This window comes from Apis dorsata, unplaced genomic scaffold (genome assembly GCF_000469605.1).
Source record: "Apis dorsata unplaced genomic scaffold, Apis dorsata 1.3 scaffold_163, whole genome shotgun sequence".
Lineage (NCBI taxonomy): Eukaryota > Metazoa > Arthropoda > Insecta > Hymenoptera > Apidae > Apis > Apis dorsata.
In genome coordinates, this window is record NW_006263452.1 from 773,351 (window position 1) to 781,474 (window position 8,124).

Consider the following 8,124-nt stretch of genomic DNA (forward strand, 5'->3'; position numbering starts at 1 on the left):
ATTATTTCGAATCTAATTTTAGAATTTTTAATTCGATGTTTTATATGTTTTATATTTGTTTAAATATGACAAATTTTAATATATAAAATGTCGGTTGATGCTAACAAAAACCTTTAGTTTAAAATTTCGCCGTTAGAGGTTACTACTTGTACAATGTACAAGAAAATGGCCGTTGCGTGCCTCGAAGTGATTATTAAACGCGCGAAATCATTATTTTTTTTTGTATATTGTGAATAATTTTTTTAGATATTGTAGTGTAGTATTGCGTTAGTTATTTTCGTTCGTGAAAAATATAAATTTAGTGATAATAATTAGTGTACATCTAAAGTGATTAATGAATATGCGTTGCGAATTTGCAGTCACACGAACAACAAAGGCCAGTAAGGAAAAGATAACCAAAAAAGTAATCATATCCTCGTCAATGTGAGTATGAATTTCGTACATATTTTATTGCGTAGTAGCATAAATTTATATTTCAAGTCTTCTGGTACGTTATTATAATAATACACTTTTTTAATAGATTCATACTTTATAACGTACTTCTATTCTCTCATACGAAATTCATATATATTACATTATTACGTAGTAGTAAATAAAAAAATATCAATATAATCTAATGTACAGAAGACTCGAAATACTATAAACACATTAGTCATTATACCATTAGTCATCGCAATCAATATACATGTAAACATACTACATACAATTCAGGAACATAAAATAACAACATAAATCAATGTTAACGGTATTCCATGCTATAAATTTATCTAAAAATTTTTCTTTCAAACTTTCTACTTACAACTACGTATAATACAAATATTCATCGTGCCAACGTCATATCATATTAGGCAAAAACTGTAATTAAAGCTTAGCTGATACATTTTCGCATTTCCAAAAAATTTTTCGATCCGTATTGTCGATTCATAGTCCACACCGTGTCCAAGACGCGAACGGAACGATATGTCGCGCGTTTTCGCATCTTTGTAGCTTTATTATCGTAATCCCATGGCGTCGATAAGCCCATTACCACGTGTCTCTACCGATGCTTCGTAATGTATGCGCCGGAACGTAATAAAAATCGACTTACACGAGCGGTCGGTCGGTCTTCTAGCCACCTTTCTCCGTGTGTATACCAGTCGGCTTCTATCGGGCGGCACGCTTTTAGGTGTCGCTAAAACTTTAATCAAAGTCAGATTAGCCACGAAGGGACGACACCGAGGCTACCGAGGGCGGTTCGCGGGGTGGGAATACCAGGGGCCGGGCGTTTTATTAAACGGGACTTGATTAGGGGTTGCCAAGATCCTTTCAGAGTTTGTTTTCGACTGGTTTCCACGGAGCCGCGCTTTCATTACTCCGGTTTTCGCATAATTGACGCGATCGTTCGTTAGGGGGGAAAAAAGTTGGCCACTCCGTCACTCTGTTCGCTTATTCTATTGCCGGAAAGGAAATTGCAAATTATTCATCTTCTTTTTACATTTTGGTGAAGTCTTTATTGACTCTTTCTTTTTCTATTTTGTTTTTTGAATTTTTTGTTATTCTTGGGGAAATGATTTATTTTAGTAGATTTTTTTTTAAATTAACAAGTTACGTATAAATTGAATTTTTAAATTTTTATTATTTTAGAGGAGGTATATTTTGTTAAATATTTTTTGTTAAGACGTAGTAATATTTCTTAGATGTACAACATTTTATAAATCAGAAATTGGATTTTTTTTATTAATCATTCGGATGATTGATACGATTGCGATAACGATCAACTAAAGACGGAGTGATTAACTTGGTGTGAAACACATTTACGCATCAACATAAAATGATCGAAAGTGATACAGTCTCTTGGTAATCTCTGTAATCCCGAGAGTATAACCTCGTGATCGCTTCCCCAGGCAAACTGTCCAACACGATCCCCACACAGTGTGATGTTTGTATTCTCCTCGCAGTAATAATCGGTTTCGATCATTTTTCAAGCTTGATGTTCATTCCTAATAATAATTTTTTCCGCATATTAAATTCGATGAAATATCATTTCTAACTTTAGAATAGAAAAATTAGATAGAAGTTAGTTAAATAATCCAACGAAATCTATATTAAAATGTCTCCATAGTTAGAATCTCAGTTTAAATTTAATTAAAATTCAATTATATACAATATTCGGTATTCATCATCGTTTGATAAAACGTGAAGAATTTCAAGAGGATGTGTGGATGAACGTATTCACAAAGAAGACGAATGTCACGCCGGGGGGGTCGGCGTAACCGCGCAATAACAACCCTTGGGAAGCTGGGGCAGAGGTTGACGCGATGTTTACGTCGAAGGGTCTCCACGCAGAGACTCCGTTTTCCATCCCCATCCCTCCGGCTTAACGCTAATGAATCTAATTTGCATCTGATCCCGACCGATCTTCGATCCTCCCTCGACCAATCCGCTCCTGGATTATTTAAGAATGCTGCCGTGCATCGTACGCGTCCGTGATTAATTACGCGATATTTGTTTCAGACTACGTATCGTTTCCGCCTCGAATAGATCGCGTTGTTAGTGAATTTGACCGATGATATACCTCCTCTTTCGTTTCCTCCGGTGATTTTATTCGTTGTGTATTGTAAAATTTTCAATTTCGAAGTAAAGATTTAGATTTAGATAGTGTAAGATGAGTTTACAAAGGGAATGGAAGTGAATGTTTTCGAAATCTCTTTGCAAACTTTAATAAATGGTCGGTGTCAAGGAAATAAACGATTTTTATTCGGGTCAGTGATCCACGGTCTCGAGTATCGAGAATGTAAATCGTTTCTGCAACAAAGAGTTCGTTATTTGACGTTTTACAAACGATACCACTTTATACGAATTTGTCCAGTAATCAGGAAAAATAATGGTCGAATAATAAAGGACGAGTCGCGCGTATGAAGAAAACGAAGTCGATTGAATTGGATTTATTTATTTTTTTTTTTTTTTTTTTAAAGGGATACAGCTCGTTAAGCGTTGAGTTACGAGGGAATAATTAGATAAAAGTAAACCAACCACGAATTTATGTTGCTCCAAAGGATTCTTCCATCCACGTGGAAGATTTACGTGAAAAGAAAGAGGATTCCACGGGATTCGTTACCTTTTTTCCACGACAGGTTCGTGTTTAATGGGCGGGGTGCCCTGCGGATACTTTCACGGTGCCCCGCCCCCGACGCGATCACATTATTGCCCGGACACGAAAACTCCTCGTTCCCTTTATCATTCATCACCGTGGAAAAACTACGCGCAGCATATTTTCACGATCATGTGTCCGCGAAGGAAAAAGAAAAGGAAAATTATCTCGTCGGTTTTTATCCGAGCACGCGTGGGACGAGCTCGCGTGAAACGAGCAATTGCGCGAGATAACAGATTCTGGAGAATTAACGATGTTGTTTACCATCTTTTTCTGGCGGAAAGAGGATGGAAAATCGAAAAGAAGAAAGATAATTTTTAATCGCGACAGCAATTAAAGAATTTTCTGCGCCCTCGATTGTAACTTTAAATAATTTTTCTTTTGGTTTTTTTTCTTTTCTTCTGAATAAGAACAAATAAGAATTGTATATTTTTATAAGGGTAGAGTAATCGATCATTCGTTATTTAATTAAAAAAACCGAACCGCGTTTCAATGATACGCGAGTGTTCCACCCTGTTCTTCATTTATGGTTCACCCTCGGTCATACTTTCGATATTAACTCACCGCGATGACGTTGGGGATCAGTAGCACGTGCTAACAACTCGAATTATAAGTACGAAACGATGATTTAACGTTCCATTAAGTTTTCACGCGCGAGAATAACGAAATTATATCTCCAAAAATTATTTTTTAACAATTTAGTGGCGTGTATAAATAAAATAGAATTGGCAATAAAAATTCAAAAATTCACGGATCTTTCCCGATTGAACGTTTCACTTTTCAAATATTTGCTTTCGATATCGTCATTCATCCAACGTGCACGTGTCATCCAAATGGTGTTTCGCGTTTAAACGGTCAGCAAGCGTGGCTTTACATATATTTACTCGCGGTTCCTGATTCTATTTGTTTAGGACGAGGAGGTGGAGGGATAAAGCGTCAGAATTCAACAATAAAAAGAAACGGGGATGGTGATCGTTGACACGGTATATATCGCGTTGACTTTGAAACGGGGAGGGGAATTCAGGGAAGCACGTGGCACTGGAGTATGAATTAAAATCGCGCGGCGGGTCAACGCCGAATATTCCGCACTTAATCACGCCGCTTGACACGCGGGATTACATCGCGCGTATAATCGGATAGAATATCGTTATATTAGATTTTATGGAGATTGAAACTATCCTCAACTTGGTGGGTAACCGTTATTAGATATTAATCCAACGGGAGTACGATCTTTCGATGATTTATTTCGTTCTTGCGTATTGATTTTAATCTCCCGATAAGGATGAGAGTCGACATTAGAGAAGAGAAAAAAAAGGAAAGAAAAGAAAAGAAAGAAGAATAAAAGAAGAAAACTTGGAACTTTCCCCTCTTATTTTATGAAAAATATTAGAACAGTATTAAGAAGCGAATCGGTTTCGAAGATACGACACAAATGACGTGGCAGGGTTAAACGAACGTTATTGAAGCCAGGCTAACTAAATTCTTCTGATAGTGATAAATTGGATTCGCAACGAGCCACCGACTCGATCGAACAAAATACTCGATTTCTCGTATATTCACGGTCCACCATTCACGCGATCGTTTGAATTTATGGCTGTAGACGCAGGATTCCGTGGAATCGGGATTAAGAATTGTGCCTCTAAGCACGGCTCCGTGGATTACGCGTGTTTACCAGGATTTTTCTCGTATGGGTGGCGCGCGACCGCGTTCCCATATATCCCGTGCCCCCTTTCACTGCTTATAAATAAAAGTGGCGAGACGCGCGTGTCTCCAGGAAAAAGTTTTTTTCCTCGAAAAACGATGGAATCCGGGATCCAACCCTTGGCACATAACGATCAAGTTGTCACGGACGCGATCGTTCGTTTCCAGTTCATAAAGCCTCCCCACGTACAATGGTGGCTAACTAGGCGTGGTTCGCTTTGAAGAGGGTCACCTGGTATATTATGCGGTGGCTCGGTGTACGTTATACGTGTGCACGCACTGGGTTTCACACCCAGATACATCTTTTGACAGGTTGCCGAATGTAACGCGTGTCAAGAAGGGCAGGGTGTGTGCCTGTGTTCGTGCGCTTCGATAAAAGACTGAATCCTCGATAGCGAAAGATTTGATATCGATGAGAGGATATACGGATGAGACAATTCTTAAAAATATATATTACTTATCAATTACGATTTATTTACACGAGGTCCAGTGTTTGATTTTTAATTTAAATATTCCGTTATAATGGAAATAGGCTGAGGATTTGATCCCCCGGTTGAAAATAATTTGATGTTAAGAAGGGATCGATTCAGATTCCGTTTCGTCCAAGGATCCTCCTACTTTCCTGGTCAGAATTCTTATCCTACTTCTCATCTCCGCTGTTCCGCGCTTCCTGACGCATGTATATATATACGTATATATATACATACACCGACAAAGTGACAAGTTTTATCGGTGGCGGGAGATCTCGATAGCAGGGTGATGTATACGCGTGGGCGTGGCACCTCTAAGGACCAAATTATAGTCCTGGGGATGGGGATTTCTAGGATGGCATCAGGTCCAGAAGAGACACGAAACTGCCTTCTGAAACCTTTCTCCTTTCTTTCTCCTCTTTCTTTCTTTCTTTCTTTCTTTTTTTTTTCCTCTCTTCTCGACATTCTCGCCCCGTTTTCCTTTCCCGATGACAGGTGTTTGCCCTCGAACGAGTTTTCCCTTTCCTCCCCCGTTTGTTCTCGAACGATATATCGCCTATATATCGAAACCCTTTCCGAGAAAATTTTCATCTTGCGCAAAGCAAAGCAAGGCAAGTGGCTGTCCGCTTAAAAAAATCTCCTCGATGTCTGGATGCCTTTGGACGAAATAAAACGTGATTTACGAGAGGTTTATGCAATTTTTCATCGCCTCGTCATTACCATCGGTGAATAGCTTTCACGAACACGCGGTCAGCAGCCGGGGCCAATACAAAAACCAGCTAGCCTTGTTACTCGTCGCTCGATGATGTACCTTTCATCAGCGAGCGAGCCCGGTTAAAGAAAAGCCCCACGACATTTCATTGCGTGAGGCATTAAGCGAACTCGACGCGGCCACTTAACGTTCCCGATTAAATTGTTCGGGATGTAATGCGCGTTTAAATCGTGCAGCATCAAACGCGTTAATGTTAATTCGTTAGAGGGGGGATTATTCGTTAACGATTATATTTATCGGCGAGTTTCTCGTAAACGAAAATATAAATGGTGGAGAAAGGTTGAGAGGGGAACATAGGATGTATCTAACGAAGGATATAAAAGGATATAAAAAGATATAAAAGATAATTAAACATTCGTTTCTTCGTAGAGTATTTATTTGCACGATACTTTCTTCGCAATTAATAAGTTGTATAAATACCGTTGTTAAGTTTTTCTTTTCCTCCTTTTCTTCTTCCTCTTTTCCCTTTGTTTCTAACAAAAAGAATTTAAAGAATTTTGACAAAGCTAAAGAGATTAGTGTCCGGCACTGTACACAGTTCCATCTCGATTCGACGATCGGCACGACCAATTTCATTATTATACTCAGTTTGGATTAGTTGGAGCTCTGCAAGCCGTGAAAAGCCCTTTCGAGCCAAGTAACCGATCATCCCCAGTTTTCTTCCAAGCTTTACGGACAGTTTTCCTACCCGCGTATCCTTATATCCTCGAAACGATTGTTTGTTGCTTCTACGGATTAAGCGCAACCCTACTGAGTTTTCGGATTTTCCGATACTCTACGAGACGACTTCGTCACCCGGAATAGGTAAAGATCTCTTTTCCGCAAGAACGATCTCGATGACGATGCACCATTCGTCCTCAGATTTCTTTTCGCATAATAGATTCGTAGAATACCTGCGAAGAAGATAATCTCTGGTTTTAACGAGTATCATTCATCGAATATCATCGATCTTTTTCAATCGAGATAGAAACTCGTTTTTAATCTTCTCGCCTGGAAACAAAGATCTGAATTGGGACGTCTAACTAATTTAATATGTAATTATGTGCAATTAGATGGAGAATCTGTGTGACCGGTGTTCATGGAAATCCCTGTTTGGTGAAAAACACGAGACCACCCCCGAGGTATGCGGTAGCCAAGGGTATTCTTGTATCTTCGCAGGATCTCTATGTTTTACAAGCCAGCTGTGCATCGTCCAGCATTGTTGGTCCTTTATGTACCGTGTGCTCGACTCGCTCGAGTGGTTCGGCTTGACTTCGCGCTGTTTGTTCTCAGATTCGAAAGGAGCCTTCCTCGTGTAACGCCGTCAGGATCATCCTCCTTCTTGTCGGCTTAGCTTTTCAGGATTACAAGGATTTCTTTATTTTCTTACCTCTCCCTATCTCTCTCTCTCTCTCTTTCTCCATCCTCCTTCCCGATTCTCTTTCCGGCTGATCGACGTCCCTCCAGGCTCGTCCCCCTAACACACCCTCGTTAGCATCGGTACAGCCCTCGAAGATAATACGCGCAATGAATTTTACTCTTCTCTTTCGCTCCGTTTATGGATGCATACCTCGTTTCGACGATTCCTTAAATATCGAAGGTTACGAAGGTTGCATCGGATGCGACGTTTCGGGAAAAAGTGGTTCGACCATACGTGAATCGGACGTTTCGTTAACGAGCCGCTCGTAAAACCGGCCGCGGTATTTAAATTTCGTTCTTTCTCATATTCCTTTTTTTCCCTCTTCTCCTTCTTCTTTTTCTTCTTCTTCTTCTTCTTTTCGTTTGCGCAAGAGGTTCGCAGCCAATGATTCACAACCGGCATTACCGTCAACGTCGATCGTGTTGCCATTTATATAGCCGGGCGAAGAAACGATGATCGGGCCCCGGTCGGAGGAGAGCGGGTTCGAGACCCGGCCCCGGAGCAACCTGGACGAGATAAACGAGAAACGTGCAACAGGCGTGAATGAAACAATGGCGGGCCACGTGTCGACCAATCGGAGGAGAGGCAACAATCCTACCCCGCGTGTACGATCCACTGTTAGGTGGAGCCTCTCGCGGTGGAGATCAGCGCG

General features: G+C 40.3%; 1 long non-coding RNA gene across 1 annotated transcript in view; it reads left to right on the forward strand.

The window, feature by feature from the left end:
• LOC116185358 overlaps window positions 1-2,941 on the forward strand; it is a 3,841-nt gene extending 900 nt beyond the window's left edge. The window contains exon 2 of the long non-coding RNA XR_004150200.1: window positions 360-2,941. This is a non-coding gene — a long non-coding RNA (uncharacterized LOC116185358). The remainder of the gene's footprint in view (window positions 1-359) is intronic.
• The last annotated feature ends 5,183 nt before the right edge of the window (window positions 2,942-8,124 follow it).